This window comes from Hippoglossus hippoglossus, chromosome 17 (genome assembly GCF_009819705.1).
Source record: "Hippoglossus hippoglossus isolate fHipHip1 chromosome 17, fHipHip1.pri, whole genome shotgun sequence".
Taxonomy (NCBI): Eukaryota; Metazoa; Chordata; class Actinopteri; order Pleuronectiformes; family Pleuronectidae; genus Hippoglossus; species Hippoglossus hippoglossus.
The window spans coordinates 13353938-13377367 of record NC_047167.1 but is presented as its reverse complement, the minus strand read 5'-3'; the positions used below and the strand labels follow the sequence as shown (position 1 = coordinate 13377367).

The 23430-nt window shown below is 40.4% G+C and overlaps 1 protein-coding gene and 1 long non-coding RNA gene across 3 annotated transcripts in view; one reads left to right on the top strand and one right to left on the bottom strand.

Moving 5' to 3' along the window:
* Positions 1 to 710: 710 nt before the first annotated feature.
* LOC117777971 lies at positions 711 to 23102 on the bottom strand. The gene is made up of 3 exons (XR_004616708.1): positions 22905 to 23102; positions 10903 to 11016; positions 711 to 1171 (listed from the first exon to the last, which is right to left on the bottom strand). It is a non-coding gene; the product is annotated as an uncharacterized LOC117777971 (long non-coding RNA).
* The window catches only part of eif2b3 (eukaryotic translation initiation factor 2B, subunit 3 gamma), a 32016-nt gene continuing 31143 nt past the window's right edge, over positions 22558 to 23430 (top strand). The window contains exon 1 of one of the 2 annotated variants that reach the window (XM_034613070.1): positions 22558 to 22872. The gene's annotated coding sequence lies outside the window, so the exon portion shown is untranslated. The remainder of the gene's footprint in view (positions 22873 to 23430) is intronic. The other variant, XM_034613072.1, reaches the window with a different exon arrangement.

The window sequence follows — 23430 nt, the reverse complement described above, 5'->3', positions numbered from 1 at the left end:
GTGGCAAAAAGAAGTAATGTGAAATCAGGAGAGAAAACAGAGGGGATGCAGGAGTGAATTTGAAGGAAAGTGGATAAATCAAGAATGGTTTACCATCGCACCAAAAATATCGACAAAGGAGGCAGATTCACCGACTACACGAGTTGATTGTGTGTGTGAGTGTGTGTGTGTGTTCAAAGGCCAGGAACACGGCTGCATGTTTTAGTGTTGGACTGGTGGAGAATCCATGTTTGAATGGTCACGTCACTCTCTTTGCTCCCAAAATGCTCCCTTCTCTCTCGTTGTTGAGGCAGCAGCACACATGGCGATGAAAAGTGACGGAGTTGTGCATGACATCAGGACAACAAACTGTCCACTTCAATGGTCACAAACACCTCTGGTCTATATTCTGTACCAGCAAATTAGAGTGAGTGTCGACAACACACAACACTCAGTGGACATTATTCCTCAGCTGAATGACCTGTCAACAGAGAACAACAGTCATGTCTTACACAGTCATTGAATGTGGATTGCTTCTTTCACATAAGCCCCGACCTGCAAATGCAATAACCATGTTTATTGATAATAAAGAACAGAATGCATCTGTTGGGGTTCATACTTCCCATCCATCTTTTCCTACTGGAGCTTTTATTCTCACCTCTTTCTGCTCCATGTGGCCGGTTCTTCCCGGACGGAGTTCAGGAGGAGATGAGAGTTTGAGTCTGTGCAGCTTTTTCAAGCAACAGTCTATTGCTGCGAGGTGTAGCTTCCCTCCACAGTCTCTTCAGTGTTCAGGGCGCGGCCAAGATTAGGTAAGCGCCATTTTGAGGTGAAGCGCAGTGTCAAGGCCTTCAGCACACACACACTAAATATTTAAATATCCAGAATATAAGTGACGTTTTGCCAAACTGTGACATTTGCTTTGTGACCAAAGCTGTAGAGACAAAAAACATTGGTGTCATCTTCAGTTTTGTTACTTGAAACCTACATCTATGCTGTTGGGGCCATGCTCCGCCCAGGCCCCGGTGGCTGGGCCACTCTGCGGGTGAACTCTCAGCCAGCAAGAGGCAGGATGGCAACTTTTCTCTCTTTTCAACCACAACATTAAAGTGACTGTAAATCCCTTCAAGACCGGCCCCCTTTCAGCTTTCATGAGATATATAGATATAGAGTATAGTGGGGGAGCTCCCTCCTGTCAGGGTCAACAAACAAACAAAAACACAATTCAACAAAATCAAATTAAACAACAAAAATAAGTCAAATATCATACCCACAAGAACAAAATGAAACAATACAGCAGTTACTTCTGTAAACCTGTTCTGAAGTCTCCCCGCACAGGGTCTTGATTCTGATTCTGCTTTGCCACCCTGACTTAAATTACATTTTAATGATGATGAGTATTATTATTGATGATTATTGGTGTGGTTTTTATTATTAATGGTAATGATGATGACGATAATAGTAATTATTATTAATTATTATTGATTCATTCATCATTAATTATTAATTACTGTTACAGATAACAGATTATTCTTATTCTCTTTATAAAAACAAGATTCCTGATTGTCCACAAAACACACACACACACACACACACACACACACACACACACACACACACACACACACACACACACACACACACACTCTCTCTGCTTTATCATTCCATTCTGTTAACTGGCCTGTAATCACTGTTCTTGTCCTCCTTGTATTGTTTTGTCTTGTCTCTCAAAGCTAAAAAATAAAACCTACACTTGGATGATATTTGTTTTTGAATTACATAGCTCACTACCACATGTGCTACAGTGACTTCAACTGTCTGCCGATATCTAAACGTCATGCAAAATATGAAAACAATAGATGTAGCCAAAAATGGAAAATGACAACAGATGGTGCATTTTGAAAGCAGGGCTTTTTGCCAAACAAAATCATGGCACACTGGCAGACTGAATTATCCCCAGAGCATTGGAAGAAGGCCTTTAATAGAATTGTATAAAGACACCTGACAAAATCGTTGCTTGCTCTATTATATAATCACAGTTTCCAGGGTAGCAAAGAGTCAACGAGAGGTGGATGTAGGCTAAGATCAGCTTGCGGGCACTGTTTATTTCTTCCTCTACTATTGTCACAGTTCTCCTGAAATCTGCAAATGCTATCCAATGCAGGATTTAGAAGGATTGTACTCGAGCACCAGATTTGAGATGTTGTAACCTTATTAGTCAGAGCAAATGTGCAGCTTTTGTAAAGTATTGTAATATTTCACTGCGGTGTGTGTGTGTGTGTGTGTGTGTGTGTGTGTGTGTATGTGTGTTAGAAAGAGAGACATTGAGAGTGTATTGGTATAAAGGCATTTATGTAGCAGGGCCAACTGTGCACAGAGAAGCACTATAAGGAGAACTGGACACTGTTCAAGAAGATTCATATCAATCACTGCAGTGATCAAAAATAGTCAGATGTACAAAGAGAAACCAAACGACTGATCCGCAGATTAAAGCCCTATAGGGGGAAGATTTAACGCATATATGCAAATGAGGACTCAGCAGCAGACTGAGAGGCCGACGTGGTGAAAAACCGTGAAGCAGTGAAATTCTCTGAAATTTCCAGACAACACAGCACTGACTTCCTGTTTTCTGTTTTAACTGCAGCATCCCCTGCATCCTGTTGAGGCAGACTCAACAGACTCATGATGTGTTTTTCTTATTTGTGCTTATTGACATGAAAGACGTGAAACTACAGCATTTAAGTTTTAAAGTGAAATGCTGTAGAAGTGACTGAACTTTTACATGAACACTTAATTGTTGTTAAGCACAATGCTCCCTGCTGATATCTCAGTACTAAGCATGCAATCGATGGATGGATCTGCTCACACTGGGAGAATCCACTCTACACATTTAACCCTTCATTTTCTGGAAATAATACATATCCATCTCAATGTAAACGTAACTGATAAGCACAGCATATAATAGCGATGTCTGAATGGGTGAATGTGATTTCTACTGTAAAGAGATTTGAGTGGTAAGTAAGACTAGAAAAGTGCTATATAAATACAGTCAATTTACTATAATGGACGCTGGTTTCAAAACAAATGTAACATTATATGAGACTGTGGTTATATATATAAAATATAATTCATACTATTGAACTAATTTCGACCCAAAACCAAGTTTAGGTGGAAATAGTCACATCATTTAACAGTATTTGTTTTTGCTGGGATCTGATGTGAGGATTTGAAGTATGATCACCACCTTATCATCCCATCATAGTCACCTCTGTCTGATCAGTTCAATTACTGTGGTAACCCCATGTCTGCCCTTTAAAATAATACATCTTCTTCCTCCTGGCAAAAAACACTACAGGACATTTTACAGCTTCCCTGTCTGTGGATCCCTTGCCTGCTGTGTATGTTACCAGAATAGAACAATGCATAACTAAAAGTAGGACATTGACGGAAAACATGAATAGATTACAAGTGAAGAGGAACGAGCAGAATTTGACATACAAATGTTAAGAGGGTCAGGAGCAGAGTGATCATTGGTTACATCACAGCACGACACAGTGAGTCAGCAGATTAATCTGTAGGTATAAAAACATCTGGACTTCACCAAACTGCCAATTTACCATAAATACAGCTGTCGCCATTCCTTAACTTCAATTTACAAACAAACCAAAAGTGAGATTATTCACACATTTTGCATAAGTGAACGGGTAAGTGTGTGTGTGTGTGTGGTGTCCAGGTACTAATCATGCTGTGGGGACCTACATTGTTCTCACAGTCACATTATGGGGACATGTCTGCCTATTGGTGACAAAAAGCAAGTCCTCATAATGTGAATCCTTTCATTTTAAGGTAAAGACGCACAAGGCTTAGGTTAAGTTTTGGTTTAGGTTTAGGTTAAGGTTAGGGTTAGGCAACTGGTAGCTATGATTAAGATTAAACTAAGTCTCATGGAATTCAAAGTTAGTCCTGTGTGGGTGTGTGCGTGTCTGTGTGTCACTGCCTTGTCCCGCAGGACCAGATAATCTCCAGAGTGGGTGAGTGACGGAATGCGACTATTTCAGTTTTGCACTGTCTGCGTCCATGAATCACTCCGCAGAGCAAATCAAAGACGGGTTATTACAGTAATGACACAATGATACAAGTGAAACAGCTCTGCGTTTGCCCTCTCTGAGCTCAAATGTGCACCAGTGTGTTCCTCTTCACAGCCAAAAGGGGAAAGAACAGGCAGCTGACATTACTGGACCTCTGAGGAGACTCTCACTGTGATAATCTTCTTTTCTCACAGCCGTGAACATTATGTACATATGTGGGAAATCTGCACTTGTGTGTTTGTACTGTACTCGCCACCTGCTCGACATCATTCATTGTTGTATCAGGCACTAATCACCATACAATACTGGGAAATCTTCAAAGTACTTCTGGATTTGTATCAGCTAAAATATCTGAAATTGTTTAATTACCTCCGACAAGCATGTTTTCATCTGTTTTTGTTTGTTATAGCAGGATTACGCAAAAAATGCTCAACTGATTTCCATGAAACTTTGTGGAGGGGTGGGACGTGACCCATGGTACATGGGGCAGATCCAGATATCTTTACACCACTTTTTTAACATTGCGAGATGGATCATTTTTCAACATTTTCCTTGATCTCTTAGCAAATAATTCATGGATCTCATGTGAAATTTGGTCCAGATCTGAATAGAAATAAAAATCTAGTGAATTCAAATGTGGTTTAATAAGGAGAGTTTGGGGCCTTGGTGGAGGTATGCAGTGCTGTTATAGTTTTCATATTGGACAATCACCGTCTGTATCGGGAAGAAGCTTTCTCTTTATCTGTGTTTGGGTGCATTACTGTCAGTGAAGTGATGAATATTAACTTCCCTGTGCGTGATTAAGGATGTGAGGTGAACTGTGTATGTAGGCCAGTTGTGCCAGCAACACTCATTAGACTTTCATTAAAACACATGAAGGGAAAAAGGCAGAGAGCGTAATCAGACGGTAACAATCGATGTGATTACGACGTGATGCTGAATCATGCTCATTAACAACAGTTTTCTGAGGACCCTCACTGCTACTGTTTGATAATTTAAGGTTTTGGAATAGAGGAGAGAATAAAAACATATCGTTAGAGCAAAGAGCTGCAAAGAAACTCAAGATGTAAACCAGCTAAAACAAGGGTCATCAACATGTTTTAAGACAAGGACCCCTTTGCAGAGATGGAGCAGGGGCCTCCTACTACATGTATTCTTAAATAGGCTAATACAATATTACATTGCTCAATAGTTCACCGTTAAGGATATTTGCAAGATAGCGACTGCTAAGATTCAGGTTTTGCACTCAAAAGCATCAGCGTATTGTCCTGAATGAAGACTCAGATCAGACCACTTCACTGTCTTCTGCCAACTCATATGGAAAACTAATCAACAGTTCAATGGAGGAAGGGCTGAGGCAGAGATGGGTGAGGAGAAGTCATAAAGGACACTTGGACAAACAGGGGAATTAACTTGCACAATGGCTCCCCCTAAAGGACAAATAACAACATGTCGTTAAAAGAAGCTTGGGGTCGTCAACATGTTCATGATCAATAGAAAAAGCCTGAAGCGGTTCCTTTGAAATCAAAGATACAAAGTGTGTGTTTCCCCTGTGGCGTCCTGCTGTGCAGCTTGGGTTTTACATGGAAGTACATGATAATGTAAAGTCGTGGCTGGAATATAAAAAAGCTCAGATTTTAATAATGTTTTCCAACTATCAACTATCATTACATCAATGTTTACAAGAAAGGAGAAGATTGGAGTGGATTAGACGCCGTAATCTGGTTGGAATCGAGGGAGTTTCCTAAACTATACAATGCAAAAGATAATGGATTTGTTTTTATAACCCACTCACAGCAGATTTTAAATGTTTCACAGGCAGAATAGTGTTTATATGAGTTTACAAGCTAAAACAACATAGTTTATGATTTGCAGGTACAGATGCAGAACAAGTAACTGGAGGACATTTTAATAATTTTAATAACGTCATCAAGATTTTAAAAAGAATTTCTGTAATAAATAACATAAATATATATAGATTTTTTTATAGAACAACCTGAATGTATGAACTCAATTATGTAAAACCTCAAGCGTGGTTGAAATCTGCTGCTGGCCACAGGGCTGACTTGGTGGTGTTTTACTGACATCTACTGGACAGAATTGAAATGTCGAAAAGATCATTAGTAAGACTTTCTAATTTATATCATCATTATATTATAAAATGAGCAGGAGCCTCAGTGTCACCGATCACGTCCTGTCATGTTTGGTTTGTCTGGAGTACCTGTCTCTATGAGGAAGGAGTACGTCAGGTCTAAGTAAAGCATGTGCTGTGATGGTATCAATGACAACCCTCCCTGAGATGAGCTTATTGGGGGAAGTGACAGCTCAACACATTTGAGACACATGACTGTCACACACTCTGCCAACATATCAGCCTCCTGGCAACGGGATGCAAACTGAATAACAGAAATCTTGGAAGTGATGTCGCAGTCATTGCAATACTGTCAGTCATCAAGCCTATTTTAGTCCATGACCCTCTGCCTAGCTGAGGCTTTGGGGCAACTACATTTCTTAAACTTCCCTCTAATGAATTCAGTTTATTTTTATAATTTCAATCATGATTAGTTAAGTTTTATATCTAAATATTTATACAACTAAAGTTATAATTAGAACTACAAAACTGAATTTTAAAAAGAATGAACCTGTGTTGTCTCTTTTGTAGAATCTATTGGCTCCCCGGTATCATTTCATTTCTTAGTCCAGTAGTCCACTCCTCTTTTCACAGTGAAGGCAGCAAATACAATTTTTCTTGTTAGAATATTTTCTATGGCAAGACTAAGGTCACTTTGTGCAAGATTTGAAAATGTCTAACTTTAGTGACACCAAGTGGTAGTTTAAGGAAATACACCGGCAGACAGCAGAGCGTATCTTGCAGAACACAAATCAGGAAAACTGAGCTTATATATTTTGATGTTGAATGCAAATTCAATCATGACGTTAACCATGAACAATGTAAAACGAAAAGGTTACAAATATGTTGAGTTAGATGAGGTAGATGAATGTGACCAATCAGGAAACACATACACGTATTAACTGAGGGCGAAAGTCAAAATAAGTTAAAAAATTACCTTTTCTATCGTCACTTTTGTGGTGGTGCAGTGTTTAGCACTGTGTCTGTGTACGCCTGCCTCATCCCACAGGCCAAAGATACACACATTGGGGTTAGGTTGATTGCAGACTCTAAATTGACCACAGATCTGAGTGTGAGTGGTTGTTTGTCTCCATAGGTTTTCCCTGTGATTTGTTGTTGACCTGTCATGGAGGTTCCCCTCCTCTCACCCAATGTCAGCTGGGATCGGCTGAAAAGGTTAAGCAGTACTTTGTATTATTATGTATTGAACAAAAAAGATAAGAAGCTTGTTTTCAGTACTAACAGAAGAAATTTCACATCATAATCAATGCAAATAAACTGTGAAAATTGACCTCCTGCATACATCTGACATTTTATCTAGTACATTTCGGGTTTTTAATCAATTTTCCAATTTTTTATTCTCATCAGTCAGAATCCAGCTCAATCCTGTCCAATTCATCGACTCAGTATTTGGCAGGGATCATAGAAGAAGGCATTAGACAATAATATGCACACGCTCTATCGTTTTCACACACACACACACACACACACACACACACACACACACACACACACACACACACACACACACACACACACACACACACACACTCCAGTACAACAGCCGTTAGGGTCTTTTGCAGCTGAATGGCATGTCCTTTACAGAAGGTAAGTGCTTTACAAGTTACCTCAAAAAGGTTTGTGCCACCAACAAAACCATTTGTATGGTCTATTCAAATAAGAGCTCCCACACATGCACACACACACACACACAAACACATCCCCAAACGCACACAACTTTATAAGCAGACACAAATGTACAGACACACACACACACACACACATAGAGCTCCCTCAAATTGAAAGACCATGGCTTCTCTCCTAAGCGGGGCAATAAATACTTTGTAGCTGTGCCAACAGACAGCCCCTCTTTCAGTGTGTCAGCCGAGCTTTGAAAGAGACCAGTAAACAATGACTTAGAGAAAACATCAGCTTATCAAGTTGTAATGTAAAAGCCTTCAGCAGGACAAAATCTACATATTTCATTGGGCAATTATGGACTTTGATGTTTGCTGAAACTGAGGCCACAGTCTCATTTCAGAGGGAAACATTTTTAACATTGCAAAAGAGCGATACTAGAATCAAATCTATCTAATCTGTTCCCTCATCCTGTAAAGGATCATATGCAGTCGGCGTGTCAAGTGGAATAATGTTAGGAAACATGTGGCCGTTACACAAAAGTAAACTTTGAGAAAAAAAAAAACTTATTGCGATGCTTGTCCAGCTTATTTATGACTAAGTGTTACATAGGCAGACACACACACACACACACACTTGCGTTGACACACAAAGACAAGGCACCACACAAAGAAGGAAGTGAACGCTTGCTGAAAGCTAAATTGAAACATCTTGCAGTCATGATGCCACGACTCGCTATTGTTTCCGGCCCCAAAGACGTGTAGCGGGAGAATAGGGGAAGCGAGAGGAGATGAGGGAATGAGGGGAGAGAGAGGAGGACCTTGCCACCCATTGGCAGGAGAAAGTGAGAGGAGACTGATACTAGGCGGTCTGTTTTGAAAACTGGTGGACACCCATCTGCATATGCTCTCTCTCTCTCTCTCTGTGTCTTTCTGCCTCATTCTCTCTTACTCGCTCGCCCTGCCTTGACACTGCACCGCCGCCACCCCCACCTTCCTCCTGCATCCCCCCTCCCTGGGAAAACAGGGACAACAAATTAGCCTTCTTTTCTCGGCAGGGCCCGGGGAGGAGGACACTTGGACAGCCCTCAGAGTGTCCGCCTGGAGTTCCCATGGACCCCTCTTGCCCCTTCCCCTTTCAGCTCGCAAGGAAGCAGTCATTGTGCCAGCACCTGTCTCTGAGGAAATTGGTAAAAGTGATGGCTTTGTTAGCCGTATCCATGGCAACCCGGAGAAAAGAGCGGGGACAGCTTGAAGGGACTGGGGTAGAGATGGTGGTGGTTGGGGGGGTAGGGGTGGTGGTGAGGAGAAAGAGTTGGAGGAGGAGGGAGGGAGTTAAGGGGCTTGACAATGGAGTAGCAGTTGCATTGCTTTGGCTTTGCCAGGGGTCCGTGTGAGGATGATGTGACTTGCTGTGCATGTGTGTGTATATGTGTTGTGGGTGGGGGTGGGGGTGGGGGGGTAATTGTGCGTGTGTAAATGCAGAACTTCTAAGTAGCATCCAATGTAAGAACGTCCAGCGGCCATCTCTCACTTCGCCTCTCTCTCCCTCATCCCTGTGGGTGACACGGTGACATCCACCAGCGAAGCGAGGCGGGAGTGTGAATGGGTTGAAAGCAACGAGGTCAGTCACATCATGTCCAGAGAATATCCCCCCTCAGAGCAGACAGCACACACTTTCAATAATTAAGCAGCGAGTTCCCTCAGCAGCTCAAAAATTCATGCCACAAATAGCAGAGATGGATAGTAATAGAGATTTTGTAAATTTAGGTCTCATTAATATTGTTTTCTTGGACGGTTCAACTGAAGCTGGTGGTAAAACCTGGAATTGTGCAAAAAGATGATGCTGTTTTGAACTTGACAGGCACAATATTTTCTATATCTCTTCACATTGTGCACGATGAAAGCTGGACATGTAAAGGAGAGACTGATGACATCATGTTTTTGAGATCAAAAGGATCTTTTTGAGGAGCTGCACCATTGCCACAACTTAGAAAATAGGGTGAAGATTTTTTTCCATATATAGACATTTTAAAAAAGGCCACAGAGCTTGCAAGATGGTGGAAATGCGCTGATATAAATGTGTGCATTGATATGAAAGAACGGGCAGTTTGATTTATTGCATTTATGAAACAGATGATTGTCATACCTACATCATACAAGTCACCAAGAGTTACTCAAGTTAGCTGAGGATAGAGTTTCAGCATCACTCTGCCCTCCATTGACTCATATTAGTTGTAAACAGAGAGATGGTTTTATCTATTTTTATTGAAACTCAATACCAAGTTAACAGCAACTCTTTCCCCACACCAGCAGATGGTGCTCTTTCACTGGTTCTAATAGAAGTAGAGAGTCCTCACAGCCGAACAGCTGAGTTTTATATCTGCCTGTTTAACATTATGACTGAAGGGCTTGACTATGAACATATTTCATTTAATCTTCCCCCCGAATAAAGTATTTAGACCTCATAAATAAATGATGTGTTGAATATGAAATCAATCATCAAGTCCACTGTGTGATTAATGTAAAACAAATCAATAAAGTTTATTGTATTTGATAATTAAAATGCAGAATGTGAATTTACCATTTTTCATTAGACTTGCTATTAGTGCTCAGCATTAGTATGCAACATGATTTACAAAATGTATTTCGTTTAAAACACTACAATTTACATATCTTTAGGGTCTATTTTCATCCTTTGATTTTATCCAATGCGACAAGACAACATAGGAAGTGTGTGTTTTCATGAGTGTGTGTGAATTTGAAGATATGATTGACGTCCTGTGCGCAAAAAGGCTTCATATCAACACGAGAAGAACTACATTAGTGGTCAAGAACAGGAAACTGCTGTCATTCACAAAACCACAGTGGTGATTTTAAATCCTTCACTTGAATGAGGGTTCTCATGCCTCATGTAGGATATAAACGAATGCAGAGGGCGATATTTGAATATTTTAGCTCTCTGTGATTTACCTGTGATGTTGGATGGTCCAGTGTAGATTATGAAATATAGTCAAAATAGGGAAACTTGTGATCATGTCGCAATGTTAAGTCAATGCTAGCTCACCTGGTTGCGTGAACATAGACAGGCTTGAGTCCTGCTGCAGGGGTTGCAGGTTCGCTTCCGACATGGCCCTTTGCTGCGTATCTCCCCCGCTCTCTCTCTGCATTTCACGCTGTCCTGTCAATAAAGACAAAATACCCCAAATATATGTATAATATAAATAAATAGTAGAAATTGCCTCATTTTGGGAGATCAAAAATAAATCCACTGCTTATATGACGCCTCCCCAAAAGTGAAGCCAAACTGTCTCAATCGCCACCTAGTGGCTGGCTGCAGTATGGGTCATACATCCCATCTCCTCTATATAAATGAATAAGATATGAGCCAAACTAAAAATCAGAGTGTACATCAAATAGTTTTTTTCTCAAAGATGGTTTCAGTCATTGCAGATTGACAGCTGAGACTGACTCCTGATTGGTGGAGTATGTGTATCGACGGGACCTCGCTATATCGTGGCTCCAACCTCCAGACTCTGGCTTGATAGAGGGAGGAAGTGGAGACATGTTATTCATTTCTATATTTGGTTCATATTATGAATTGTGAGCGGAAACTCAAAAACAAAGCTGAGTTGCTCTTGCATAGTTGAAAAAATGCTGTCATTAGAGAAGAGCAACCTTGCCCACTTTATTTTACACAGACTCAATGATAATTGAGGGTAATAAGTGTGTCTAATGTCAGCACAACATCCTGCTCAGATGTTATTGAAATCACTTCAACATCTTCGTCTGATGATGTCATGACCTTTAAAAATAGTCTGAGCATCTTCTATTTCACGCAGCGCAAGATTTCCATTTCATACGCTCCCCCAGAGCAGAATATGAAATTTGACGAGTAGCATTGAAAATAATTGGCCCTGTTACTCTTGTTCTAGTATTCTCCGTGCACGAGTGTCATTCCAAACAGCATCTGTGAATATTGCCATAGGGGAACAAAGTGAACGCTGTGGGTTTACGAAGGCCTCTAAAAGTGTCTTCACTGCTGTCCAGGGGCTGTGATTTATCTTTTCTCGGATGTGAGGCAGCACTACATTCACTGAAACAAAATATTCTCAACATCTGGAGCAGACATGTTTATCCGGGTGTGTGTGTGTGTGTGTCTGTGTGTGTGCATGCTGTTCTACCCATTTTCATATTGACAGAAACCTTTGAAATGATACTCGGCCTCCTGCTCAAAATAACAGTATTTCTCTCATGAAACAAGACGTTATTATGCGTTTTTCCTGTCCTCCCACTGTCAATCACTCGTTTTCAAAACACACACATTTACACGCGTTACACTGACACTTCAGTGTGTCTTTTTGTAGCTTGAGTGCGTAGATCGGTGGGACCTTGTGATCGAGGCTCCATCCCACGATGGCTATACTGTGCAGACTCTGGCTTTACATGCGAAAGAAGGTAGCGTTCATATTCAGGATATTTTGGCTTCATTTCTGAATAGTAGGAGAAAGTAGAGATGTGTCGTCCATCTTTATGTTTATGATTCTTACCATAATCTTTTGATTAGTTAGCGTGTTTAGCTGAAGTGCTGTAGATAAATTGGCGATATACTCAAAGTAAATCAAATAAAAAACAATAATATAACTTATCGCATTATAAGCAGCAAACAAACACTTAACTAATTAAAGCAGCTATACAATAAATCAGGTTCTGAGAGGTACTAGTGGTTTATCATTTGTATGTGTCCTGTGTATGTGTTAAAAATACCCACATGCATGTGTGTGTCATGCTATTTAGTTGAATAATGGTCTATAAATGCAAATAACAGTTTCCATACATTTTTATAGGGCCTGCCATTACTGACCTATAGGGGGAAATAACACAAGAGGTTTGAAAACCACTTAAGAGGCATGGTGTGCTATTTGTTACTGAATGGATTTACTGTTATTGAGGCTGGGTTCTTATTGTTTTACAGCACTAGCCTGTGTTACATGCAAAAACAGAGTCAGTCAGTACCTTTCTTTTGTTTTACAATGTAATTTACATATTTATGGCTTAAGTTTATTTCAGCATGTTGGAGAATAAAAGGTGGGGAATACACTGAGAATATTGGGTGAGTTACTCTTCACACCGTAAAGGAAAACTAATATCCTCATGCAAACACATTCAACCCATGGTGTTACCTCTGCCAAGGAGGTTGTGTTTGTTTGTAAACAAGATTATGCAAAAAAACTACTGGATTGCTTAATTTGGTGCAGATCCAAATCAAAATGGAAGAATGTAATGAATTTAAATGTGGTTTCATAAGGGGACGTTTGGGCCTTGGCGGAGGTGCGTACTCTACTGAGTGCCGGTCTTGTTTGTTTGTTGTTGCTCCTGAAGAACCTCTAGCTTTATGTGCCCCCCCCCCCCCCCCCCCCCCCCCCATCCACCCCTGAAACCAAACTTACGTACAGTACATCCGTGCTTTCAAACAATCAGCTCATGTTCTGTGGGTGCGAGTGATATTTTCATCAGGGGATCCACTGCGGCAAATTCACTTCTGCATGTTTGTGTATGAATGGATCAGGCTGGTGATTTTGCTACTGTCAACACATCCCATGGAGATTCCAAAACCAACAATAAATGGAATTCTGTGTCTGTATTTTTGTGTCCTTGTGTTTCAAGCCCAACGATAATGATTTTCATTACTTAACTTCTTATATAACTAAATGTATCATATCCTTTTTGACCAAATTCCATAAACCTACGTACTTGGTTTTCTGTCCTCACTTTCGTTGTTTTCTAAACCAGTTTGTATCAGCAAATATGAAAAGTGATCTTTTTTCATAATTCTTTATCTCTCAGTTTTACGCAGATATCTTTCTTTATTTAATATATAAGCAAGCATGGGTGTTCCTCACACACACACACACACACTGCAGCTCACACACCAGCAGACAAACACCTTAACCTCAAACCTCATGCTAGGTGCAGACAGGACCACACATACTGTCTCACACACAAAATGTTTGGAATGCTATAAACATTTATTTCGGTTGAAAAGAGGATTTTTTTTGTATATGTGTGTGCGTTTTTGTATGTGTGTGTGCGTTTGTGTGTGTGTGTGTGTGTGTGTGTGTGTGTGTGTGTGTGTGTGTGTGTGTGTGTGTGTGTGTATTACTTTTGCTGAAGGGGAAGGAAAGTCAAATTACACATGTTGGCCACCAGAAAGAAAGAGATCAAACATGACTAAATATTTTGGGTGTGTACATAAAAAAAGGGTTAATCCCGCTGCTGAGTCATTCCTTACCCATGAAACATTTCAAAAGAGGAGAAAAGCTCGAGAGTCAATCTTTAATTTGTATTTTTAGACCTTTAAAGACTTTGCCTGTTGTTGAGTTTGTTGAATTTATCAAATATTAGGTCCTAGAAAAGTAAATTGTTTTTTGTGTTTATCCTCGAGGTAATAACAAAGCTCTGCAGTCAAGTGTTTCGTTTTCTTGTGCATTGGGATTTCTCTTCTTGAAGAAATGACTATGAACACAGAACAAAACTTTGTAAATACACTTGTAAAAATACTTTGTAAGGATCTGAGAACCATATTAATCTCCATCACTATTTAAAATGTGTGTGTGTGTGTGTGTGTGTGTGTGTGTGTGTGTGTGTGTGTGTGTGTGTGTGTGTGTGTGTGTGTGTGTGTGTGTGTGTGTTTGCCCCATGTGGTTGAGGGACCTCCCAGATAGTGGACAGTCTGTCAGACATAGTGTGGCCACAGAAAGACACACACACACACACACACCGAAGACAGTGGAGCTGCTGTTGAAACGTTGTGGTCTTTTCTTTCCTCCTGTCTGTATCATTTCTTATATTATTTAATTTCCTTCTCTGCCGCCTATGAATTATTAAATCTGTAATGTATCACCATTCACTCCTGGTGGAGGACAATCCTCATTGATTGCTGCACCTATTTTGGAAAAGTACAATTCTTTTAAACTACATAAGAAGGAATGAAAATACAACATTCTTTTAACAACTTATCCACTTTTCCTACTCTGCATTGCAAAAGCTGGTTCTCCTTCAACCCAGAAATCCTCATGCAAGGTCTCAAAACACAAGCTATTACCAATGTTATTTTCAGAAAACACAATTAGACACAATACAAAACTCATGTAACATCGAAATAACAGGCAACAGTGGACACCAAGGCAACTAAACACAGATGTGGACAACAGACAGGTGAATGGACAACACACACTTAGACGTGTTAGACAGACCCACAGTCCAACAAGCGACTTGTAGAGAAAAGTAGCCCCTGCCTTGCAGTAGGGAGTTGCCTGGCTTTTCCCACACTGGCTCTTGAGAACCCAACCCAGATATTTCCTGGTTCTGACACCAGCTTGGCTCGCAGATTGCTCCAGCATGTGGAGAGAACCAGCAGAAGAATTACACCAACTGTGTTAGAGTGAGAAAGAGTGAATTTTAAGGTCTGGTAACGCAGACTGTTGTTGAAACCAAGAGCGTAAAATGCATTTAATTGTGAAAGTCCCTGGACAGCATGCTTCATATCGCTTGTTAGGGTCGATGACACTTAAGGTTTTGCAGCTGGAACAAAGATATTTTTGCTCCAACAAGATGATGACCCGTGTCTTGTAAAAATCTCACATGAGAGAGTCATGGTTTTGAATGGGTACACAACAATTTAATTAAGAACATATTAACCGATCAGCTGATAATTAAATGGATTAAAAAAAAAGAAAAGAAATTAAAGTCTTTTCACAGCAAATGAATATCAGCAGCATTGAGCAGCAGTGCAGTGAGACATCTTTATCTGTGGCTTGTGTGTCTGTGTGTGTGTTAATCTCAGACAAGTCTGTTTTGGTTTCCACGGCAGCGGTGAGGGCCCCACAGTGCACTGGCCCTGGAAGTGGTGCAAACTCCAAACCACAGAATAGGTGGATGTGTGCGCGTGTGTGTGTATGACAGAGAGAGAAACCACATTTGAGTGTGTATGTGCCCACCTCTACACTCAAAGGGAGGCTTCACACACACACACACACACACACACACACACACACACACACACACACACACACACACACACACACACACACACACACACACACACACACACACACACACACACACACACACACACACACACACGCTCTTACACAATCTCGCCTTGGCTCTGCTCGCTCCCTGGGTGGTCTGCGCAGCAAATGTTTATGATCTAAACCAAGCTAATCCAACTGGCTTGTTTCAGTGAATTGAGAATGATTTACAAGACGCAGCAACAGGGCCAAGCAGGGAGAAGGAAATCGGAGGAAATCTTAGGGCTCCGTTTCAAGTCATTCCGCGACCAGACCTGCACACTTGTCTCTACATCTGTTCACATGTGTATCTCCATCTGGTTCTCTCTTCGATCTGTTAGTATTCCTTGTTTGTGTCTTTTCTTCATTCGTTTATCCCCTAAAACGGATGTCTTTATTCGACAAATTAGCCGGGCTTTGACGATATGCAAAATACAAGGGATCAGGGGATTTCCAATTGCCTGTGAAGTGTCTCACCCTCATCCTCAGCGCTTTTTTCTGCTCTGCTAATTTCCCTAAGACAACAGAGTAGGAACATCTTGATAATAATCTGTACCTGTCACACACCCTTCACTCACCCTCTTCTCCTTGTGCCAAGAGCAAGATGATGTAATTTCATGTCTCTGAGAAAAAAAAGACACCATTGTCCAAAGTCAGCCTTTAACTCACTGACAAGTTTGCCTCTTATCTCATGAGCTTTCAGTGACACCAGTTAACAGCAGCCCAGTTCTCCCAGTTTAGTGGAACATCTCACACACATCAGTGCTTTGTGGTAAACCAGCCAAACAGTAACCTCTCTGAGTGTCAGTGGTTTGGGTTGACTTTTATTGCAGCTTTGCTTTGCTTTTTTATTTAGCCAGATCCCCCATTTTATGAAGAGAGAGGGATTCCACCTGCATGCTGACAACACCTCGTAAACAGAGAGGACGGAGAGGAGAAACCATCGCCTGTATACAAAGATGGACGACACATTCTCCCACTATCCAGAACTGAAGCTAAAATGTCCCGGATACGAATCAGCCATCTTACATATTTGGAGTCTGAGTCTGTACAGTAGCAATCAGGGATGAAGCCGTGGTGGCGAGGCTCTGTCAATACACATCCTTCACCAATAGTGAGTCAGTCTCAGCTGTCAATCATGACGTTTCACCCTGTTTTTACAACATGAAATTACTTATTACATTCAAATTACTGGGAAAATGCACATTTGAACAAACATCTGTGTAACTACCTAAAATGTATGTATTTAACCTGTACTCAGACGTTTTAGTTTAGTCCATGTCCCATCTGTTACCATGGAGGAGGTGGAATTTATGACCTATAATGCAGCCAGCCACTAGGTGACCTATCATAATGTCCACCTTTATTTACAGTTCATGAGAGAAATTGAAATATATGAAGACAAGCTTTGGAGCTTATATGGGAAACTATAATCTGTTGCATGTAAATAATACAAATATAAATATATCAATATTTGTCAGCTCCAAGATTTCATCTGTTATCTGTCCACTGGCTGCAGCCTTTATCCTTTAATCTGTGACTCATAACTCATTAATTTCAATCTGCAGCTGCATTCAGACATCAGTTTTCCTCAGAATGTCCCGATAAGGTAAATGCAGTCACTGTTCTCCATTGAAGTTTATTTTGAAGTAAATGTGTCCAGTCAGAGTAAACACTAGGCCTTTTTGTTTAAAAGAGTATTCAGTCCCAAACATAGGCCAACAATTCACAAATCCATTTAAAGTCAGGCTTTCGTGAAAACATTTCTCAGTTACTAGCAACCTAATTGGGGAAAGTGATTTCTCGTGCATCATAGATGAAACTGTTGCAAAACAGTGTGTTTATTACAAGGAATTGAATAATGAATGTGTGTTTTTCCTCTTGAGACCCAGAAGCTTGTTTTATCCTTATTTCTTCACAGTTCAATGCTTTGCTCATATCTATAATCTTGGTACAGTAACACATTATGCTTATGAGAACATCACTTGGGTGGGGTCCTAACATTCAGCCACAACAAGCGCTGAGGTACAAAAAGACACATTCTGAAGAGACTGATGTAAATGTACACGTTCAGCAGATAGAGACCAACACATAAGGAATATTCACTTTCTTGTTAAAGAAGCTCCAAACAGAAGCTTGGTGGTAACTGGCTACACCTGCTGCTTTGGACAGACAGTCAAAGGTCTTGTGCAATAACTTGAATCAGCTTTGTTTGTGCGTACTGCTGATAAATAAAAATCAGAGAAGCCTGAGAAGGCTGAGAAGGCCACACCTAACTGAGGAGCTTTAATATCAAGCTCAAAAATTGACTTGTGAAAGCAGTTACAGCAGAGGGCAACAATAAAACTGCATGAGCAGGATGGTGAACTCCAAGCTGGGGTGAAAGAGAAGAGGACCAACCTTAAAGAGGGAGCAGAATCTGTGCTACCAAAGGAAATCTGTACAATTAAAAGATATGACGGAGCAGGAGTGTTGCAACCGGGTAGGCAAAGCGGGCATTTTCCTGGGGCCCCTGCTGAGAGGGGACCACCACAGTGTTGTGAAAACCCTCTTAAATGTTGGGTTAGCAAGTTGTTTGTGAAACTTTTTATCGTATTTGTTGAAATCATCTTTGCATCCCTAAAGCCATCAATAAATTAAGTTAAAAAGAAAAGATGTTGGCCCCAAAAGAAAATGATTATGATAATAAACATGATGAATCATTTCTCTCGGACTGACCAATTTGTTGGGAAGGGGTCCGATGTATCGTTTGTGTATTTTAAAGATATAGCCTTCTCTTGCTAACTTCTCCGGGATTTTCAATCCAAACTCTAAATTCTATGATCGACTATGTACAGGAGACTGCAAAGACACCGTAGTCAGAAACCCCCTGAAGAAGCTCCGTGCCACTTTTTCCTTGCCAAAAGATTTGTAATTTTAGAAGTGTGGTTGAAGACTAGAATGTTTAAATGCGTGAGTATGATGTACCTGGGATGATGGTGGGGATTTTGCCTAGGGTCCCAAAAGTCCCTTGAAACGCTCCCGCTTGCATAGAAGAAGCTAAAGGAAGGAAACACTCAGAATGAGGCCACTAAGGAAGAACATTCGAAAATAATCAACTCCTCTACAATGAAGTTAGGCAGCGACAGGATTCCAGAGCCCAGCAGAAGCTGAGGGCCTCTGAACAGGAGACGTTTCTTCCTAACCATCAAACTGCAGGAGCTGGAACCAAAGATGTCAGACTATGAAAAATGGACTCGCCCAAAGCTCACTGCCAAGTCCACCTCAGAGGAGGAAAACCTTACTGGTGATGGCCTCCAGCCTGAATGTCAAGTCCGGGGAGAAGAAAGAGACCAAAAACCATAGAGGGTGGAAAACATTTTTTGAAAATGCCAAACCATTGAATTGGAATAAAAAGTAGTTCTTGAGTAATAGTTTGACGTGACAAAGTTTCACCTCACTGCTACATTCGCCCATGTGTGACCGTGTCTTATTACTGTTTTCGTCTCAGTCGCTGTCATTTCAGAGATTCACTGTGACCCTCCTCATCCACAGTCACCTCCAGTTCCCATATCTAGAGCCATGGTGGAGCCCAGCTGAGTCCACTCATCTTATCAGATCCTCAACATTTTCTACATCCCATCAACCACCAGTGTCCAGACCGTGGCTAAGGGGCTTTCCAATAGCATGCAGCCACACCCCCTGTCCAACCATGATGACATCAAGAGGCCTAAGCACCAAATAGACTCTTTTATTGCACATTCATTTAATCTCACATCAAGTGCATGGCAATACATTTTGTTCAAACTTCAAATGAGGTTTCTCCTGATTGAACAAATTCCTAAATTTGAGCCACCTTCAAATGGGAATTTCAAATGTGTTCCATTGGTTATAGTATAACTATTACAAAAATATTTGTACTTTGTATATGGAATATAGGCCTATAACTTTAGGTCTTGGATCTTAACATGAAGAAGTGAAACAGAACAGAGAGGTGGATATATCTCTTTCTCTCCTAATTGGCAAAATAACTAACGCTGAACATATGTGTATTTCTGTGTATGACTGAACTCAGAGTAACAGCATCAGTTGTTCAAACGGGATTCGGCCAAAAGGGGATGAAGCTTGTCTGGTTTGTGGCATCTCAGAAGAAGTCACCTCTGTGTTGTCCCTGTCTGAATATCTCTCTGCGATCGTCTTCCATGCACACATGCTTTTTTCCCTTCTTTCCTTTTCTTTGATCACTCCTCTCCGCACTCTTCATTCTCACCTCTGTTATTTTTTCCTAATTACTTAAAGATCCCTTTTCCAGGATCCTCCACTCTCTCTAACACAATTTTCAATTCCTCTTTCTTCCTACTTCTACATTTCCTTCCATTTTTTGTATTTAATTTCATTGCTGGCAACAACAGACGGACCAGATTGTTTGTCTCTTTTCTCAATTTTTTTTCTCTCTCCTCCTTCCCTCCTTTCTCTCGCTCTTCTGGTTTTCGAGCAAGCAGCAACGAGCAGTCAAGCTCATCTCCTGGCCAGAGCAAACAAAACCGAAGCCACATTCCCCGAGCTCAATTTGCTGTTACGTCTCAGCTCTGTGAATTGGGAGTTTTCAAGCTTGAAGTCTGGAGGAGTAGCTGGGTGGCTTCTGGCTGCTAATCTGTTCACACCACTTTTTGTGTGTGAACCCTAGGAATTACTACTACTATGGTCCAAAGGGCAGGGGGGGGGGATGCACATGTTTTTGAATCTCTTTTGGTTGCAGAGGGAAACTAAAAAATATCTACAACTCAGGCATCAATAAGGATAAAGGAACATAACTTATAACGTCATCCCATTTCCACTATATGGTAATCATGGTATTGTGGTTTAGTAGGTGAAAAAAAACAGGCTGCCGACACATAGTTAAACTGCCTGTTTTGTTGCATTTTGCACAGTAGCTTCTCTATGTAGAGTTTGAGCTTCTTGGGATGAGAAAGGATTTTTTTATCTCTAATGTTATCAAACTGTTAAATGATGAGTAGTCGAGATAACTAGTTGGTGGTATTTATCATAACATTTCCCCCCACTGACAATTGGGTTGGTGATGACTGGTCTAGCTGTAATGCATGTTTTAAATCATACTGTTATTTCATAATATTTAATGAGAGCTCATTTTAGCATATGAATAATGTAGATAATTTATTTGTTTCTCTTAGGTGAGTAATGTGAGAAAGATGTCTTTTTTTTATCTTCTGTTCAATTCTTATCTTCACTTCTCTCTTTTCTTCTTGTTCTTGATTAATCAAACAGGTAGAAAACGTAGGTTAGCAAAGTTGGTGTCATCTTTTAAATCCCTCCCTCAAGTCTTTTTGTTTTTGTGAATATCTTGTTTAGATTTTTCACCTGTGTTTTACATGCTTTGATCTAACCCTCTCTCTTTTATTTAGATCTTCTCTTCCATGTTGTTTTTACATGTGTTCAGCTGTTTCTATCTTGACTGTATGTTCCATTTGTCATGTTTTGCTGGATATGATTTTATTCTGTAAAGTACTTTGTAAGTGTGTTTTAAAAAGGACTTAACAACAAATTATATACTAGCACTACTAGTATATTACAAATTATTATTATCATAATTACATTTTTATTATTAACTCTGTCAAGAAAGAATTTATACAGAACATATATATTTCCCTCTGCAAATTGAATGTCAAACATTGCTTTATTGTTGAATTAATTTTGTTTTACTTTATAGTTTTTTCTTCTTTTCATCCTTACTAATGCATATCAACTTGAGGCCACGTCATGCTATACAGATCAATAATAGGCATTCGTTGATTTTGATGCATGTTGCTCAAATGTTCTGTTGATGTTAAGTTAAAACAATTGGTTACACAATTGTTCCTGGTCTCCCCCTCTCCCCCTCTCCTCCGCTCCCCTATCTCTCTCTCTTTACTACTCCCTCTTTCCCACCCATCTGTCCTCTCTATCCCATTTTCTCTCTGCTCACCCCAACCGGTCGAGGCAGATGGCCACCCACACGGAGTCTGGTTCTGCTTGAGAGGTTTCTACCAGTTAATGAGGACGTTTTTTTCTCTCCACAGTCAACAAAGTGCTGGCCATTGTGGGAACTGTTGGGTTTCTCTATAAATGTTAAGGTCTTGACCTTATTATGTTATTAAAATAAACTGAAGAAGTATTAACTAAAACAGAAAGACCTTTTATTTGAGTTCATTCATCTTTTGCCATGGATTGTTTTTGTGAAGCACTTTGTAACCTTGTTTAGATGCGTGCAAATAAAGTATGATGTAAAGATGTAAATATAAAGTATTTGAATATAAAGGTAAAGAAAACACCAATTTGTACAATTTAGATGATTACACAATATTAGGATTATTTTATATTCATATGCCAATAGATCCCTTTCACCGCAATCTTACACACTGAACCTTTAAGTTGAGATGAGTTAACGGACGCACACCCAGTCAGACTCAGACTCTGCTGTAAGCCAGACTCTCCTGTTACATTGAGTTTAGTGTTTGCTAATGTGAACATTTCACTGAACTGGTTGAATTAGTAACCTACTGTACTTTTAATTGCAAGTAATGTGTGTGACATATGATGGTGTTTCATCCTTCTTCTTCTTCTTCTTCTCCTCTCGGTGGTAGGAACCTTTAAGCGGAGGAAGTGCCTTTTCCACACGGACGTATTTCACTGAAAGCCCGCAGATGTCATCATACGATGCTAGCTGTTAGCTTCCTTTACACAAACCCCATCACGCGGTTCTGAGAGTAATTCAACTCTTCTCTTGCAGTTTTTCCACCTGAGTGTTTTCTCTTCAGAGGACGTGTCCGGTTTCCCTCTGACGTGTCTGTGAAGCGGCGTGTGCGGCTCCGTGCTAACCGTTAGCCAAGTGCTAACAACCTGGACAGCAACTAAGTTACATGCGTCTTCTTCCACAGCTGTCATTTCCAGAGGCAGCTGATCCGCGGGGGCCGAGGAGACTCTGACAGGTACGTTCATCTATCAATACCCAATGATTTACCTTGTTGTTGCTGCCATGTTGTTGCCTCTGTTAGCAGTGGGTCTCGAACACATGCCCTGGTGCACAGCTCGATGATGCTTTGCTCGAGTGACAGCCACGATCACTGTGTTCAAAACACACCAGACTCCGGTATAATGAAGGAAGACATGCTCATGCCAACGACATTGATCGATATGTGTGACATGTAGGCGACATTGAAGTCTAATGTGATTCTGCTGTGGAGAACATCTGACCCCACTTACACTCACCTCACTTTATTTATAAGAGCAGATAGACTGTATGTAGACCTCCTGACACCCAATGACATATATTTTCAGTTTATACAGAGGGAACATTTAGTAATAATCATAAGATAAGATAAGAGAATCCTTTATTAGTCCCACAATGGAGAAATTTGCAATATTACAGCAGCAAGTGTCAAAAATAGGCATCAGTTGGTAATAACAAGTGTAAGGATAATAATACTTAAGTGTAGGGAAATATAACAAAATATATAGAAAGATATGAATGGAATAAAAACTAATAT